The sequence below is a fragment of the Dipteris shenzhenensis genome, chromosome 1 (assembly GCF_047967505.1).
Source record: "Dipteris shenzhenensis isolate YYH24624 ecotype China chromosome 1, Dip_SZ_1.0, whole genome shotgun sequence".
Taxonomy (NCBI): Eukaryota; Viridiplantae; Streptophyta; class Polypodiopsida; order Gleicheniales; family Dipteridaceae; genus Dipteris; species Dipteris shenzhenensis.
The window spans coordinates 74193071-74209705 of record NC_141596.1 but is presented as its reverse complement, the minus strand read 5'-3'; the positions used below and the strand labels follow the sequence as shown (position 1 = coordinate 74209705).

Genomic DNA, 16635 nt, shown 5'->3' with positions numbered 1-16635 from the left:
CAATCCTCGGTTAATGCACCTGCAAATTGATGAAAAGCTTAATCCATCACACCTATTAAGTGCCATGGTGGTTGCATATGGACAGTGCAAGCAAAGAGACCAAATTGCAAACATTCAATGCAATAGAGATAGAAGACATTATTCAAAATTGCACTAATAAGATCCATAGAAGAAGAGGCACATGAGCTTAGACAGAGAAAAATGGGCTAGAGCAACTTATCCGCTAATAACTGTACATCATTACAATCTGAAGCTTTGGCAAGACCCGAGATTTCTTTGCAAGGTGTGGAGAAGCATTGTTCATGGTTGGGTTCCACCAATCACAAAAGGGAAGGAGATGATGATGATTGAGTTTGTGGACCAAGAGAAATCAAAATTGAATAAAATGCATATAAAAGGAATTATTTAAAAATATGGCTCAATTATTGATGGGACTTTTTAATCTAAACATATATTTTGATTTCTCAACTAGCCTTTGGTCGGGCTAGTGCCAAACAATTAATTCACATCCATTGGATTATTCTTTAGCATGGATGATCCCTAGTCATTTTGTGATCCACCTTATTTTTACTAATTTTTGTATCTATTTTGCAGAAGTGGTTGATGCATTTATGATTGGCATCATTTTTTCATTTTGACACTTATCATATAGACCCACTTTTATTCACTTATTATTAGTAGGTGGGGACTAAGTTTCACATGGTGGGCTTATTCCCCACCATATGGTGTTCCCCTCTGGGTTGGGGGAGGGCCAACCCCCCCCCCCCTCACACACACACACACACTTTTCATATAATTAATATTTTTTGTATTTATTTTCTTATAGTTTTCCAAAGCTTATTGCTTCCTTTCTCCTATTTTTTAATTCTAAATTTTATCCCTATATTATTCAATTTAGTTATCCCTAGCCACCACCAACACCCCCCCCCCCAACACACACCCCTCCAACTTCTATTACCTTTAAACGCTCCCACTCCGATTACTTTTCCACTCCCGCCTACTTTTACCCTCCCCAACTACACACACTATTTAAACCCTCCTTTCACTCCTCTATCCTCACCTCCTACACCACAGTCTTCACACCACTCACATGTACTGCTGCTCCCTCAAAATCAAATCCCCCCATTCCTCTATGAACCCCCCCGTGCAGTCTGCCCTAGCCTACCTCTACTCTAGCCCTCCCTACAGCCGCCTATGCTGCCCCCTACTACATTGCAATACTTAAGAGTCACTGCCTCTATGGTCTTCGTAAAATGTGAACTGCTCTTTCCCGTGCACGCTACTCCAAACGCCAGTGGCTAGCCTATTTTCGCACTGCTACTACTAAAGTTGCTAGAACACCTTATCCCTCGTGCACTTCCATGCCCAGCAGCCAACTCCTAACCACGTGCCACCTCGTCCAATCCTCTCACACAAGCATGGACACACAGGTCAATTTGGTTTTCATTATGTCTCCTCGTTTGTATAGTTGGGTCTTTATTACCTTATCCCTACTTTCTAAATTATTTCACTATCCCTACCTTCTAATTTTCTTGTTAACCAGGCTTTATATCCCCCCCCCCCTCGCCCCCCTTCTACTTCATTCATTAAATCTACTCTTTCTCTCTTTTTTTCTTATATTCAAACCCTCTCTTTTTATATATTCCCCCTGTTTACCCGCCCCCCCCCCCCCCCCCCGCCTCCCCACTCCCTCCACTTCATTCATTAATTCTACTCTTCTTTTCTCAAACCCCCTCCTTTATTTATATAAATTCCCTTTATATTTCTCCCCCCCCCAAAACTATTTTTATAAATAGATATTCCCCCCTTCTTTCCCTGTTTATATATCTTCATATGTGTTTTTTCCTTTTTCTATATATATATAAACCTTTCCCCCCTTCTCCATACATATTTTGCCCCTTCTCTATATGTATACCTTTTTTCTTTCCTTCCCTCTTCTCTATATATTCATCTTCCTTCCCCCTTCTCTATTTCTTCATTTCTTTATGATCCCTTCCCCCTGCTCTATATACATATTTTCTTCTACGCTCCTTCCTATATTCCCTCCTTCTACCCCCTTTATTTTTGGCATGTCCATAGTGCAAATTTATACGACTTCATCATACAACCACTCCTATTCATCTTGCAATATCTTTAAAGTAGCACACAAAAGGAGAAAAGAAAAGAAGTATTTTGCTACATTTCTCATATCAACGTGTAGTCTAGTTTTAGACTAGCATATCTTCTAGAGAAAAATGAACTCCACCAAGCCAATTAAGACCTTGCCTAAACAACACAATTAGTTTTTAAACAGAGTTAGAAAACAATTAAGCCCTTGCCTAAACAATTCAGATCTAAATAAATATTCACATTCACAAGTGATTCCATATCAGTACCTTTGTAGTAGGTAGTATCAAAGATTTGTGACTCACTTGGTAGTTTGATTCTTGATTTCAGGATAGCTACACCTAGTTGCACTCAAATGCTGCCAATGTAGAGCTACGAGTTGACTATTTTGGCATTGATTCATGTACTTACTCACATCAGGCTTGTAAACCCTTGTGGCTATCTTTAGCATGTTGTTGCCAATATATTATATAGGTTTGATCCTTAGCACACAATTAAATTGCATCACGAAATATCATATGATGATATTATCTTTCTAGATAAGAACAAGTTGATAATAACTTTGGCAATTGAAAATTCAAGATGGTCAGTATCTTCTAGCTTAAGAAGTTGTGGGATCTTATTAAAGAGATAGAGAAGATAATCAAGTCTCTAATTAAATCAAGGACATATACATATACAACATTAGTCCTATCCTTACAATTAATAGAGCTATTAATGTATCTAGCTACATTTTCCCTACAACATATCTCCCATGATCTATTGCTTATCCTCACTTGGTGTAACATTTAGATCTTTGAGGAGGCCATAGGTCCTCAACATTGGAAAATAAGAGTGAAGAGTAATCCAAATATCATAACCATACTTTGGGTCATTGTACACCAATAAGACTTTTTTTACTTATATGTATATATGTATAAACAAGCCATAACCTACTCCCCAAATTGAAGAAATTGAACAAAAATAAAAACTAAAGGAAATAATAAAAGACACATCACAAAAAACAAATTATAACAAATTGTCATGTTGTTGTTAGCATATTCCCAAATATCTTTGGATTTAAAGATTGGTAAGTTGAATATCAAAGGTGTTTCTTAACATTGCCTTTCTCTTGATCTTTAGTAATTCAATTATCAAAGGGGTTTTTAACACCACTTTCCCTCTAGAATGAATTTGTCTCATGTTTTTGTTATAAATCTAAATTTATAACAAGCATTGCGGCTCTGCTACTTGAACGTGTTTGGCTCATAAAGTTTACAAATGAATTTGATTGTACAATATTAATATGTTGTAATATACTAAACTTCAATTAAACAAATAATATGCTTACACATTACCAAGGATGAAGAGGAAAGGGATTAATATTATGCTTCTCAAGAGGAAAAGGATGTCAAAAGAAACATGCAATATTCTTGATATGCCAATAGAATCTACAATATTAAGCCAACTTAAACTTGAATGTATCTTTCTATCAATAACTTAGACAATATATATGAATTCCTCAATTCATTACCTTCCAAATGAAACAAAATGCCTTCTAGATTAGGGGATCGAGAAAAAGTGGGAATGGGGATTTTTTCAAAATTATTAATACGTTGTTAGATGAACTAAGCAATGATGCGGATGCATAAGGCTATAAAATTTGTACTTGGAAATGGAATAATATATATGTTTTTAGATGAACATGCTCATATTATGATCTCTATTCTTCTTCATCCTAAGTCATGCTGCCTCTCTGACACACTTGCAAGTGTTTTTTTTTCTCACTTACACTATGTATTTTAACAATATGGACATGGTCCATTCTATATTGTACGTGAAACTTGGTGGATTTGCAAATAGACCTATGTCTGAATGACACTATTCTTGGTCAATAAAATAAATACTCTTTAGAAAATGCCCATGTCCATGATACGTGGTTGTGACAAGGATACCCATATCTACTAATTATACATGTGCCATAGATTATCTTTGATAACACATTGCATCTTTTGCTATGTCAAGTGTTAGAAGGGGGCATCCAAGGAGTAGTGTTATGGAGTCCCTAAGTGATGCTAAAAAAGACAAATTATAAATTGTGATACACTATAGGACTCATGCCAAAGATAGGGATTTCTTCTGATGGCAATGCTAGCCATGTGGCAAAGAGACATCCATTTTAAGCATTTTTTTCCATTAAATAATAGTATTTATTTGTGTAACATTCCTTAGGGATACTAAAGCAATGATCTCACTTTGCATTTATCGTGTGTCCAAGAGACAACAGTGTAATCACAAATTTTAAAAATAGGTACCTCATGCATTGCGCCATGTCCATCCTTTTGTGTTGGCGTTGCTGAACCACTATAGCATTGCCTTGTGATGGGCTTGTTGTTTTAGTAGCTTAACGTTTGTGTTTTGTGGATTATAATGACATCTTATTTATGGGAAAAACAAAATTTCCACATTGTTTGGTGAAAATGTGTATTTCAAGTCCTTTACAACCTCAAAATGCTTCACAAAGTCATTTTTCCCACAAACCCATTCACCTTAAAATGCTTCACAAAGTCTTTTTTCCCACAAAACCATTCACCTCAAGAGCTCATTGGTTTTGTGGGGGAAAAAGGGAAAGAAAGTTGGGACATGCCAAAGTAGCATAAAATTTCAATTTCCCACCAAAACTAGCTTATGAATTCTTCATTTTTTGCCGTTGCACTAAAATTGAAAGTGCCAGTAGCGTTGCCATACGGGGTAACCAAGATAAAGCCCTGAGGTGCCCCTGGAATTGAGGGGTGGCACATACACACCCACATGTTTTAACGGCTTCGTCTAAATGCTCTTGGCTTATCTTAGTAAGGGCCTTTTCCCACTAGCAGTTAGGTTATGTTAGTGAGCTTAACATAACTAGTTCTGTAAATTACATTCCCATTGGTAACCCATTACGTTATGCACTAAGTGGTCTTAAATAAAACTTTCGGGTTATTTTTATACAAAATGGTTTATCTCATCAATCCAAAGTCAGTTCTTTAAAGTTAAGGTAACAAATTCTTCTTTGAAAGGTCTTTTTAAGACTTTCAAACAAGTACTCAGGTTGTATAGTTCTGAGTTGATTTTGACCATGAAATTTTATTAACAAGAATCTTGCTTTAAGTATCATTTCCGCTGCTCACCCTTAACTTAACCATTAAATTTTCACATGCCAACTTCTTTCTCTTCTTAAAGTATCTATTTTGAAGGGGTTAAATTTACAAACATTTTTAAAGAGATTAGGAGATTTAACTTAACTACATTCTAAAATGCTCATGGGTAATGTGGACACTCCGTCAAGACTAGAGCTCCCTAACTTAATGGGAAGGTGAGGACAGTGCAAGAGAGTCTTCCAAAAATGGAAGTTGGATAAAGGATCGCGATGGAGGCGCATCTCAATGGACTCTGCCTTTGAGCGTCACCCAAGGAAGCTCAAGTACCGAGCGAAGGAGTACTTCTCCGATCCCTCCCCCTCCCCGTGCAACAAAGTACGTGTACGATGAGCTGAAACTCAATCATTTTTAAGCTGTAGGAGTTCTGATGAATCTGTTGTCGATTAGACTCAACCAAAAGCCCCAGATTTCAAGTATAAGCTCACCAATGAGTCGCTATGGATAGACGGCTGGTACAATCCAATTTGAGTTAAAGACACGCTCCAGAAAATGGAGACTGCAAACAAGGACAACCCCTTAGTACAACTGAGAGAGCTTAGCTTAGAGGAGGCACTCGCTTCTTTGGAACGCATGCCCCATCCGCCTTCGGTTGAAAACTTAACATGCATCGTGCGAAAGTGCAGAAAACACAAAAATCCAGCATATGCCCTGCGCTTGCATGCCTACCTGCGCAAATGTGGGTTAGAAGCTCATAATGCACTTGGTAACTACCTCGTTCCAATGTTGGTGGAAGTTGGAAGCATGTGTGATGCCCAGCAGGTTTTCAATAGGTTGGTTGATCGGAATGAGTACTCCTGGACTTCTCTGATCACAGGTGATATTGAATGTGGGCAGTTACAGCATGCCTTCATGCTGTACCAGAAAATGCAGAGGGATTCTGTACATCCTAGTGGGCATACCTTCGTGGCCCTATTGAGGGCTTGTGCTATGCTGAACGATACAGAAAGAGGCCGAGAATTACATGCAGAGATTGCGAGAAAGGGGTTGTTGGAAAGAGATCCTTTTGTTGGTAGCACCTTGGTTGATATGTATGCCAAGTGTGGCTTGCTTGCAAAAGCGCAGGAGGTTTTTGACAAGCTTCCATTTCGAAATGCAGTGTCGTGGACTGCACTTATTGCAGGGTATGCTGAACATGGCCTTGGTCAGGACGCATTGAACTGCTTTGAACAGATGCAATTGGAGGGCATCTCTCCAGATGTAGTCACATTTGTTTGCAGCTTGAAAGCATGTGGCAGCGTAGGAGCCATAGACAAGGGCCAAGAAATACATGCCCAGATTGCCACAAAAGGCTTGTTGGAAAGAGATCCTTTTGTTGGTAACACCTTGGTTGATATGTATGCCAAGTGTGGCTTGCTTGCAAAAGCACAGGAAGTATTTGACAAACTTCCAGTTCGAGATGCAGTGTCCTGGAATGCTCTAATAGCAGGGTATGCTGAACATGGCCATGGTCAGCATGCACTGAACTGTTTGGAACAGATGCAATTGCAGGGCATATCTCCAGATGTGGTCACATTTGTTTGTAGTTTGAAAGCTTGTGGCAGCATAGGAGCCATAGACAAGGGCCGAGAAATACATGCCCAGATTGCCACAAAAGGTTTGTTGGAAAGAGATCTTGTTGGTAACACCTTGGTCGATATGTATGTCAAGTGTGGCGTGCTTGCAAAAGCACAGGAAGTCTTTGACAAACTTCCAGTTCGAGATGCAGTGTCCTGGAATGCTCTAATCACAGGGTATGCTGAACATGGCCATGATCAGGACACACTGAACTGTTTCAAACAGATGCAATTGGAAGGCATAACTCCAGATGCAGTCACATTTGTTTGCAGCTTGAAAGCTTGTGGCAGCATAGGAGCCATAGGCAAGGGCCAAGAATTACATGCTGAGATTGCGAGAAAGGGGTTGCTGGAAAGAGATCCTTTGGTTGGTAACACCTTGGTTGATATGTATGCCAAGTTTGGCTCGCTTGCAAAAGCGCAGGAAGTGTTTGACAAACTTCCAGTTCGAGATGCAGTCTCGTGGAGTGCACTTATTGCAGGGTATGCTGAACATGGCCTTGGTCAGGACGCACTGAACTGTTTTGAACAGATGCAATCAGAGGGTGTCACTCCAGATGCGGTCACGTTTGTTTGTAGCTTGAAAGCTTGTGGCAGCATAGGAGCCATAAACAAGGGCCGAGAAATACATGCCCTGATTGCCAGCAAAGGGTTGTTGGAAAGAGATCTTGTTGGTAACACCTTGGTTGATATGTATGCCAAGTGTGGCTTGCTTGCAAAAGCACAGGAAGTGTTTAACAAACTTCCAGTTCAAGATGCAGTGTCCTGGAATGCTCTAATCGCAGGGTATGCTGAACATGGCTATGGTCAGGACGCACTGAACTGTTTTGAACAGATGCAATTGGAAGGCGTCTCTCCAAATGCAGTCACATTTGTTTGCAGCTTGAAAGCTTGTGGTAGCATAGGAGCCATGGACAAGGGCCAAGAATTACATGCTCACATTGCAAGAAAAGGGTTTTGGGAAAGAGATCCTTTCCTTGGCAGCACGTTGGTTGATATGTATGCCAAGTGTGGCTTGCTTGCAAAAGCACAGGAAGTGTTTGATAAACTTCCAGTTCGAGTTGCAGTCTCCTGGAATGCTCTAATTGCAGGGTATGCCTATCTAGGAGAGAGTGAAAACGTTTTTCATATGCTTGACAGAATGAGAGCAGTAGACATAAAACCAGATGGGCTCACATTCCTTAGCATTCTGACTGTATGCAGTCACACAGGTCTAGTGGAGAAGGGCCATACATACTTTGAGGCCATGAGTAAAGACTATGGCATCACTCCTACTATTCAGCACTACACTTGCATGGTTGATCTCCTTGGCCGTGCAGGCCAATTAGACAATGCAAGTGTGATGATAAAGAAGATGCCGTTCAATCCTGATCTTGTGTTGTGGCTTACTTTGTTGGGTGCGTGTCAGAAGTGGGGGGATATGGAGCTTGGAAGGTGGGCCTTTGAACATGCAGTGGATTTGGACAAAAAGGATGCTGCAGCTTATGTCTTGATATCTAACATCTGTGCAGATGCTCACATGCAAGAGGATGCTAGGCAGGTTGAGGTAAAAGAACAAGCATGGAAGAAGCCAGAACAGAGTTGGTGCAGTGATGTTGGCGGAATTGTGCATTCATTTTTCGTAGGGGATACAGGACATTCCCAAAGCAATTTTGTATATGTACCAGATTTTCATTGGTTGTCCCACATGTCTGATGATCTAAAGGAATCTGAGTTATGTGGGTACAGTGAGAAGTTGGCTATGGTGTGTGCCCTGATTAATACACCCAAGGGGATACCCATACATGATGTAAAAAATCTCCAGGTTTCTAAAGACTCTCAGCTACAGCACTTATATCCAAGTAGGGCAGGGAACTATTCTTAGATGCTGACCCCTTTCATGTTTAAAGTTTTCCTGGGGACCATTGGTAATGGTGTAACCACGGTTCAGGAGGATGAAAGGAATGAAATATATCTGGGATCATGTCTGTTTAAGTGAGCAGCCTTTACAAGGTTGTGAATCTGTTCTTTAATTCAAGCAGTTTCTAGAAATCGATTCTCCATTTTCTCCATAGCAGCAGACCTCAAAAAAGTTTGATATCTACAAACTACACTTTGTAACTTTTTCGGTTTGCAATTTGTCTATATTCAATGCCCTTGTTATTTTCATAAATATCTGTTACGGGCATTGACATACTGTACTGCCATTGTCAGCAGTGGGAGCAGGTGCCACATCACACAGCCATCCTGCAGCCACACCAGCGCAGCAGACAGCCAGCCACATCAGCAGCCACGTGGCAGTCAGTGATTGGACAGGCCCAACCAGCTGGTCAGGACAGATCTGTCCAGGGGTCGGTCCACAGACTGGGTCCACAGACTGCCCTGCGGTCAGCTTCAGGCCCAAGGGGGGCCTATAAAAGGCAGCCCCCCTGGCATTCATTCCATCCTCCATTCAGGGCTGTTCCAGGGCAGAAGTTCCTCAGCCAGCAGTCCAGGATCAGCAGCAGATAAGGAGGGCCAGGCAGCAGCAGATCTGTCCTTCATCCATGATATCTACAAGATCATCTACAGGTGCTGGTTCAGCTCCGATAGCAGCAGCAGGGGTCTGCATCAGAGCAGCCCTTTTGCTTCATGAGTTCGCAGTTCCTACAGCGAGGGTTCAGTTCTGTCCATACAATATTTCTTCAGCCTTTTGCAATGAGGGTTTAGTCCCTCCATATAGTGTTATTACAGTAGTATTCAGCCTATTGGGCAGTCATTTATTCAGTTCAGTTTTCCCTCTCCCTCAGATTCTCACACTCAGTCCACTGTTCCACCTGTGTTTGAATTCATTATTCTTTCAATTTAGTTAGTAGTGAGTAGAGAGAGTGAGTTAGGCTTTCTCCTTGCTACATTGGTATCAGTCTTTCCTGAGATAGGCAGGGTCAGTTCAGGGACGGTCACTGTTTTATGGTACAGACAAGATCCAGGAAGGACATATGGACACGGTTCTTGTCACCTTAGTACCTAGACTATTGACAGAGTCAATTCTTCGAGATGCACCACAGGGAACACCGAGATGGTGAACCATTATGCCAATAGGTGTTCTCAGGTGTCCGTACAGTTGCACAGTAAGAGGAACACCAGAAGCTGGGTAAGTTTCTCCATGGGTTGCTGTCACAAGTTTGTAACTTCTCCCAAGAAATAAAGAGAAATCGTTAACATTGACTTTGGTCAAAGAAAGTTGACTTCGGTTAACTAGTTTGTGTTGCATTGGCTAAATAACATTGTGGGGATGCCCCCAAGGGACTAGGATTTGTCCAAGAACTAGAATGCATGCATTTGGCTAACCTCTAATGGGTTAAGTGTCGGATATTGTTTGTGCAAGGTGTAGGACTTTGGAAAGTGCCAAATTCTCCCATCTTTTTAGGGGAAAAGCACAAGACAAGTGGTGCCCCATTTAATGAAGGGCCCACTTGAGCTAAAAGCATTAAAGGTGCCCCACTCTATGGAGAAAAGCGGCTACTTTTGGGGAAAGTCCAAGATTTTGGAGAAAGCTCGACTTTTTAGAGAAAAGCGCCTACTCTAGGCAATAAAAGCAGGCCTAGCTTTTAGAAAGCACATGCTTTCTAGTTCGCTGGCTCATAGCTATTATTGCTGGTGTCATGGCTATTATTGGCAATATCATGGCTATTACCATCAATTTATTGATTTGCCTAGTCTATAAAATAAGGGCCTGAAGGCTTCCAATTGTATTGAGAATTATACGCAAAATCTGCTCCCACATAAGCCCCCTTGTACAATGATATTTCTATTGCTCCCACATAAGCCCCCTTGTACAAAGATATTTCTATTGCAGTAAAGACCTTCAGGGGGGGGGGGGGGTTTCAGTCCTTATTTCTGGCCCTAGTGCTGTGTTCTTGTTCTCGCACTTCCTCTCCTATCTACTCTCTATAGCGATTCACCTATCAGCTTCATTATTAAGCTCCTAACACACTGTCTAGATTATCCAGCCTCCAGACGAGGTCTGCTCTCATCTGTGATTCGTCCCAGAGTGCTGCGATTCATCGTCCTTGTTGCAACTAACGTTTCCAGCCAATTTCAAGCTTGTTTCATAAGTGCAAATTGACTCCAGCAGCTTATTTGAGCAAGCACAACATGGATTTCGACGTCAGTCTGCGGGAGCCCCCAAGCTCATCGCAATTCAGTTTGGACTAGTGGCCACACACCATATTTTCTAATTTATTTGGCCCAAACCCCGGATTGGTGGTTGCGAACCCCGAACTCTTGAATCATACAACCAAAAGCCACTCCCACCCTTACTTCATCGCGCATCGAGTTGGCTGCCGTCTTCACCACCTGAAAGGAGTTGGCATTTTGCAATTGGTTGTTTTAGGCTCAACCAAGCTTGATTCAATTTGGGTTTGATTTTTCATCTCCCACATCATAGTTTTAGAACATGGCAGTTCAGCTTCCCAATCAGAAGGGGCTTGTAAACCTAATGATGATCTTGATGAAGACTTTGTAAAGAACAAAATCCAAGAGGTGGAATTTTTGCAGAAGAATCCTCGATTTCAGCATCTTATCTAAGGCCCACACATGTCTAAGCAGTTGAGTGATCATAAGAAAGTAAGCCGGCATCGTTACCCTAGTCTAGTAACTTCTCGATATCGCCCTTGTTCTACGGAAAGGAGTCCATGTCCAACAGAAAGCGAAGGAGATCGTCTACGTCTCAAAGTAAGAAGCGCACAAGAAATTCATCTACTGTCAGTTCCAGCACAAGTTTTCAGGTCGAAAGCATTCAAAAATGCCTTCATCATCCAAGGCAAAGGAATTCAAAGGAGTTACGTCAATACATTTTGTCACCTATGATGGAACCTATGGACATTCGGAAAAGGCTAGGAATTTTATATGCCAATTTGATGTGGCCTTTGGTGTTTCACATGGTAAGTTTGAATTGGCATATAAACTTCCTAGCTAGTTCCTCCCAAAACAGTTCATGGAGAAAGTGCACATGAAATGGGACAATCTTCACATGGATGAAGAAGAGCCTATCGAAGTTTACAACATGAAATTTTGGGATCCCTATATGCAAGGTTCTTGTTTGTCAGAAATCTCTGATGAAGTACAGATTCGAAAGTACAAGGCAGGGCTACCACCTAAGGTACGAGCTTACGTGAACACCTTGTCTCATACAGAGATTCAGGATTTTATGTATTCAGCTTTCCTTGAGTTCCTTTGTACATCAAAGATCATCCTCCTTTCGAGAAATCAAAGAAGTTTTTTACGCATTCCGCTTCTCACATTGTTGATTTGTTATTGTGTTGCTCCTAACATAGGATTCATGCAATGCATCTTTCCCCTTCCCCACATCTCCCAAACCTAATGTAATTCTTTATCCCTGATATTACTTGCAAGTGGTCTCTCACAATTCAGCCATTGGAAGTATTTTGGGATAGACTATTGGCAACAATGGCCGTCCCTCACTATCTTTCTTCCATAGTTCGATTCCCCCTTCTATGGGCATCCCAATTCGGTGATTTTGGATGTACTTTGTATTGCGTCACACACGTGTCACCTTGCATGAAAAACCAAAGCTGTAATGGTTTTGCATGACCAACTAGCGTATCTTGCCCATCACGTAGATAGCCTTCCACATAACCCTTAAGTCTGGAATCCGAGTGAGGGGAAATGGTACTAGAGAGGATGATACCTATTTCTTGAATGTATGCATCAAATGAGAAAAGGTGAATGTTTGCTCTACTCACAATTTCTTTAAAAAACCTTGCTAAACATTGGACCACCAGCTGATGTCTCCAGATCTGTATTTTTTATTGTGTTATCTTCACATGAGCCACCCATATTGGAAAGCTTCTTAGCCTATCGAATGCCTTTCTTATGCACAAAGCATTTAGAAGTCGAGCGTTGCTTCTTGGAATCCCATCAATTGAAAGATCTCCAAGGTCACGTGTTTCCATCCTGTCCAGGTTGCGTAAAAGAAATGAATGGGATCCAATTGTAAAGTTGGGGTCTGATGGACACAAACCATTGAGGGCGAAGTGCCCATAATGACCATGCCCATGCCCATAAGTAATCATTCCAGTAAGTGACACTTATACTTGCCATGCATAATTGATGTTGTTTGACCTCACCCAAAGTCTCGGAATCGTTATCTTCTTCTAGTTTATCTTATCATGGATTATGCACATGTATTTATTTGGATTCATCTCGAAGTATTTATGCCATGCATAGTATAAGTTCCTACAAATTTTTTGATGCTTTCTTGTTCCCTCCATCAACAAGTTGTGCTCCTCTTGCCTTTTTGTGATTTTCAACTAAGCCTTGATCCCACTACACAAACTGCATTTAGGGAATCCACTAGGCTTAGCGAGGGCTATATTCCTAAATTTTGTGTTCCAAATCCTACCAAATGTAGATGTGGATAGGCTCTCATAACCCCATTGCTTAAGTGAAGTGTTGACCTCATGTAGGATGTCTATCTTATTATATAGTTATGGTATCACCAACTATGTCTCTCTAGAACCATCCAACATGATTCTACTCTTGTGAGGCATATGCTCTGAGTTATTGTCCACAGTCTTGCACGAGAGCCCTGCCCATACGTTTGTGCTCCATACTCCTAACAATTCATATATTCCCATGCACATATCATCGTGAACCATTCTCAAATTGCTCCCTTTATCGATAAAATGATGTCTTTGGTATTCCATGCTTCTCGTACCATGCTCTACAACACACCACTTGACCATTCACCCTAGTCGTAGCATACCTTCCCAGCCATATCATGATGCCAAGCCATTGACAACATATCATATACAAAGTTTGTAAAGATCTGAGGAGCTATCCCAAAAATTCTTTCTCATTGCCATTAGCATTTCTCAATCAACTGGTTGGCAATACCTACTATCACAACAATAAATGGAAGAAACTTGTTGGCAACGATTCCAATGACATTTTGTACATTGTTTTGGAGGCTCTCTTTCTCTTAGGCATCTTTTTAATGAAATCTTATCTTGTCTTTTTTGAAGTGGGTAGCATACCTTTCCAACATTCCATTGGTGACTATCTCATATGTACTAGCATAGTGGTCCATGGGCACATATTATTGCAATGGGCTTCCATCTAGTTTGGTTATGTGCTTGATGGGCCACTTAAGTAGACTAAGAGAACTAATCCCCTTTGCAAACCAAGAATGATCAAATTCAGCTTTGCAATGGGAGAACGGCATGAGTGCCATTCTCCCCTCATGCCATTCTCCCATTGCAAAGCCAAACTTTAAAATTTTCAAGGGGAGAATGGCAATACTGCCATTCTCTCGTTGCAATGTCATGATTAAAAAACGTTGCAAGAGGAGAATGGCACTAGTGCCATTCTCCTCTTGCAAAGCCAGTACTTTGAATTATGACATTGCAAGAAGAGAGTCGCACTAGTGCCATTATCGCATTACAAAGAAAAAAATTGCAATGTTGGAGAATGGTACTAACTTGCCATTCTCCCCTTACAAATCCAACATTTTGAATTATGACCTTGCAAGGGGAAAATGGCACTAGTACCATTTCTTTCATTGTAATGTTATATTTCCAAAAACATCACAATGCCAGAATGCCATGAGTGCCATTCTCCTAATGCAGTTTTCTATTTAGAATTTTAGATTTGCAAGGAGAGAATGGTATTAGTGCCATTCTCCCATTGCAATGTCGTAAGTCCAAAATGTTGGCTTTGCAAGGGGAGAATGGTAGTACTGCCATTCTCTTGTTGGAATGTCTCAATTCAAAAATCTAGCTTTTCAATGCTACAACTCAAAATTTTAGATTTTTCATTAAAAATTTCAATATTATGTATTTCATTTTATTTATACAATGTTAACGACATTAGTTGGTATTGCCATTTGATGGATAGTGGCCAGTTCGTAGAGCTAGGATTGTTCCTTGGAGCCAAATAGGCCCAAGTTGATTGTAAAGAATAAGAAAAGAGAGTGGTATAAAGAGAATAGGGTTGGCACTCCCTTCAAAAGGTGGCATGTATAAAAGGCCAAATGGTTGACTTTGGTCTTCACTTGTTGGTTTCACACATTGGAATACAAGCTCTCCTTGTCCTCTTTGGAGTTCTCTCCTATTCCCTTATAGTGCCTTCGTGAAGGCCGTATCCACTTTCCTTCTTCTTCTTCTTCTTCTTCTTCTTCTTCTTCTTCTTCTCCACTCCCCTCTCCTCTCCCTCTTCTTCTCCTTATGGATTCACGATTGCAACAAGCTAGGAGTCGCTCGAGTGACACTAGTGGATGGCATTTGTATGCATTCCTCTCCACCCATAGTAGATTGGAGGAGTACTCCATCCAGCGTTCTTGCAAGATCTCCACGACACATAAGTCACTGCTAGAGACTACACATTTTTGGCATCGATTCCAAGGCATTCTAGGTGTGCTTATGCATTACATTTACTTCTCTGGTTACCCATCCATTGCCCTACGCTAAGTATTCTAGAGAAAAGTTGGTGATTTTTGTGTATAGGAAGGTGTGAGTGAAAGAGAGGTGTTGAAAGTCATTTAGAGTGATTTTGGTGTTTTTTCAAAGTTTGTAGAAAGGTAGATCAAGTGTTTGCTAAGGTGTGTATGATAGAAAATCCCAACAAAAACACTAAGAAATGATACTAGGAGTGATTTTCGAAGTGGTTTGAAAGAAAAAAACTGTCACTTTTTGCAAAACACCCCATTTGTTCTTCAAAGGTTATTTTTGCTTGTTGTTTTTTTAATTAAGCAGGTAGATTGGGTAGTATAGCAGCTTCCACACACCAAAAATCTTGAATAGAAACTCCAAAAATCAAGGAAACACCCAAAAACCAATCAAAAAAATTACGTGTTTGTGTGTCGCTGCGTTAAGCTTAATGCAGCGAGTCCTTAAGTTGCCTGCTATAATAACGTAGTAGTCCTCTGAGTTAATCGATTTACACTGCATTAAGCAGTTCACTGTGTTAATCATGTCGCTGCGTTAAGCAGTAGTTGCTGCATTAATCGAGTCGCTGCATTAAGCAATCACTACGTGAATCGAGTCACTGCCTTAAGTAGTTTTGCTGTATTAATCAAGTCGCCGCGTTAAGAAGTTGTTGCGTTAGCAAGTTGCTGTGTTAATCAAGTTGCATTGACAAGTCACTGCATTAAGCAATCCACTGTGTTAATTGAGTCATTACACTAGCAAGTCGCTACGTTATCAAGTCACTACTATATCTAACCCACTGTGTTAGTGAGTCGTTGTGTTAGCATTAAAGCAATGACCAAAAATTGGCAGTTGGCCAGTTGCAGATTTAGACAAAAATGATGAAATTTACATGCAGATTGCATTGAAATAAAGGCAAGGAACTACCGGCCCTTGACCCCGCATCAAAGCATAATAAAATTAGAATTGGAGTCTCAGCTGTGCTTACCAATACATGCACTTAAGATCAGGATGATCCTAAGAGCTGATCTTGAGATTGAGGATAGTGCCTCGAATACCCTCTTATCGACCTATGCACCTAGCTCTACATCCTTAGGGTTAACAAGCACAAAAGTCGGTTCTTGCTTCTTACATGAACCACCACAAGGTGGCTGGTCTAGCTCAGACGAGTCCATGAGCATGGCTGAAGACATGGGAGAACTCCCATGTTAGAGCCTCAGTGGCTCCAAGCACCAGCTTTAATGATCCACAGTCTTCTACCTCTTCTACAATAGCTAGATTAAGAAGAATCTTTTCTGATGTTATGGGTGGATTAACATAACCAATAGACATGCCGAACCCATTTGCTAGGCAAAATATAGTGTCGGTAGAAACTCAAGTGTCAGCCCA

At 40.8% G+C, this 16635-nt stretch overlaps 1 protein-coding gene and 1 pseudogene across 2 annotated transcripts in view; one reads left to right on the top strand and one right to left on the bottom strand.

The window, feature by feature from the left end:
* The window catches only part of LOC147906364 (azadirone synthase LFS-like), a 130366-nt gene continuing 113731 nt past the window's right edge, over nt 1–16635 (bottom strand). The window contains exon 12 of the mRNA XM_087378294.1: nt 1–19. The gene's annotated coding sequence lies outside the window, so the exon portion shown is untranslated. The remainder of the gene's footprint in view (nt 20–16635) is intronic.
* Nucleotides 5474–9095, top strand: LOC147906365 (pentatricopeptide repeat-containing protein At4g13650-like; annotated as a pseudogene). The gene is made up of 2 exons (XR_015541425.1): nt 5474–8830; nt 9032–9095. The product of XR_015541425.1 is annotated as a pentatricopeptide repeat-containing protein At4g13650-like (transcript).